Here is a 2,500-nt window from a genome sequence, read left to right on the forward strand (position 1 = left end):
GAGTCTAAGATGAAAGTTTTGATTTCTAGAGTTACTTGTGATTCCGAGTCACATTTCATGAGATAAGGTGAAAACTTTTTACTGAAAGTCATAAAGCAATTGTTTCGACATCAAATTCTCTTGGTTCATCATTGTTCAACATTTGTTCAACATTGGGCGAGTGGTATTAATAGGGCGTGTAATCCTCATTTATAATGCTGGGTTAACCTTTAAAGTGGAAGGGGAGAGGAAGAAGGTAATATTTGATACTATTACCTTGTCGGAGTGTGTGGTGCGAGTTGTGTTTTATTTCATAGTTCATGTTTTCACGCTGAAATTATATGATTGTTTGTAAGGTGGTTTGTAATATGAACTGTAACAGTGGTGAACAGGTTTATTTTGAACCGGAGAAAAAAATATTAGTTGAAGCTGTCACTCCCACGGGCGTCATTTCAGCTTTTTATTAAGAGATGTAAGATTGGCGAGAGAGGTGAGCACAATCAATTTCTGGCGCTCCCTTATCATCATCATCATCATCATCATCATCATCATCATCATCATCATCTTCTTTTTCTTCTTCTTCTTCTTCTTCCTTCTTCTTTCTTTCTTCCTTCTTCTTCTTCTTCTTCTTCTTCTTCTTTTAGATATTCGATGAGCATTTAAAAACTATAACCTGAGCTCTAAAGACGCAATTTAAGAAGAAAAATGAGCGTGGGCTTTTTGGGGGAGGCAAGTTAGACCTACACGAGTGAGATAAATAGGTTCTTTTGTAACATTATATTTGGTTGAATGAATATAACGATCGATAGTTGCTCTGTGCTATGTTAATATCGGTTTGATTGCGTATAGGAGCTGACAAGGAGTAAAATAGAGACAATAAATCAATGTTTTGTTGGCCAAGTGGAAGCTGGTGAACAAGTCAACAGCGATTTGTATTTTTCAATTTGTGATAAAAAAATTGCTAGAGTTCTAAGCCTATACACCTACGCGGCACTTTGGCAAAGGCCAAAGCCCTTCTCCATGTATATTCTGGTAAGGTCTGTATTTACATAGATGTACTGTGGCATGATAGACCTTAGACTAGCTCCTTATATGACAGCAGATAGCCAGATTGGTCCACAAACTCTTGCCAGAAAATATACAGTGAGAGGAATCCAACGATACCAAAATCGTCGATATCGGAGAGGCGAATATAGAAAATTACCAATATGAGGCTTTTATCAGAGCACCAAAGGAGTGGGGACTGGCTCTCACTTGAAGCGTCTCTTTATGTTATATATCAGATTTATCATAAGTAAATGTTATATTCTATTTAGAAGAAAAACTATATGATTGAATGCATAAATTTTGAGAAGGGGGAAAACGATCTCTCTCTCTCTTCCTTCCTTCCTTCCTTTCTCCTTCCTTCTATATAGGTTCTTTACTGTCAATAGGCCTACATATAGATACATGTCTTACTTGTCTCTACTCACTCACATTCTTTCTCTCTCTCCCAGTCTTTCTACCCCCTCCCCACATTTCTCTCGCAACCCCCCTTATCTCTCTCTCTCTCTTTCTTTTTCTCATTTCCTCTGTCCCTCCCTCTCCCTTCTCCCCCTCCCTCTTTCTCGTTTTCTTTCTTCCTTTTCTTCCCTTCCCTCTCCCTCTGTGCTCGCTGTCTCTATTTCTATGTCTACCTGTATGTCTGTATTTGTTTACTTGCCTCTGTATGTCCAGCTTTGCTTCTGTCACAGTAGTTCTTTATCTATCTCATTTTCTCTCCCTCTCTTCTCTCTCCTATCCCTCCCTCTCTATTCTCTCACCCCTCTCGTACTCTCCCTCTTTTCTTCCTTTTCTCCCCCCTTCCTCACTCCCTTCTTTCTCTCCCCTCACCTCTGCCTCCTTCCGTCACTCACACATTCCGTCCTGACTTTTTCATCACCCTTCCTCTCTTCCTTCCTCCTTCCGCCCTCTCTCATCTCCCTCTCGCCCTCTCTTTCCCCTCATATTTTAAATAACAGCTAGTCAGGTACCCTCAACCATATCCCCATATTTCTCCATGGTTCGCAAAAGTAGCCAATTATCAGCTGCAAATTGCCGTCTGTGGCTGGTTTTGTCGCCGGCTAAATATTTCGTCTGGTGTCCCAAATAAACTTTTCACCTTCCTTCCCTGTTACGAACGTGAATTTTATGCGTAATGCAGGACTGGCCACTTTTCTGTCGTTTTCTAAAGCTGCACTAGCACTTTTTCCGTCAATTTTTTGACAATTTTCAGAAATTTTGTCCATTTTTGAGCGAATTGTCGATTCTCCAGTCAGACGTCAATGATCATTTCCGTCTGAAAACCTTTCCGTCAACTTTTTCAGCCAAGCATAGTCAGATCAAGTTTTATTCGAGAATGTCTGTATATTTATGTCAAATAAAATTATCAAAAAAATGACTGAAAAGGTGCTAGTGTGACAGCACCCTAAACATTAGATGATAAAGAAAACGGATATAGATAATAATTCGCCACCTTTGCACCCTGCTACACTCCACAACT

The 2,500-nt window shown here is 39.8% G+C and overlaps 1 protein-coding gene across 1 annotated transcript in view; it reads right to left on the reverse strand.

Annotated features, from left to right (window-relative positions):
* The window catches only part of LOC113818002 (zinc finger protein on ecdysone puffs), a gene marked incomplete in the record, with an annotated part of 38,626 nt that overhangs the window by 35,275 nt on the left and 851 nt on the right, over window positions 1-2,500 (reverse strand).

Source organism: Penaeus vannamei, chromosome 10 (assembly GCF_042767895.1).
Source record: "Penaeus vannamei isolate JL-2024 chromosome 10, ASM4276789v1, whole genome shotgun sequence".
Lineage (NCBI taxonomy): Eukaryota > Metazoa > Arthropoda > Malacostraca > Decapoda > Penaeidae > Penaeus > Penaeus vannamei.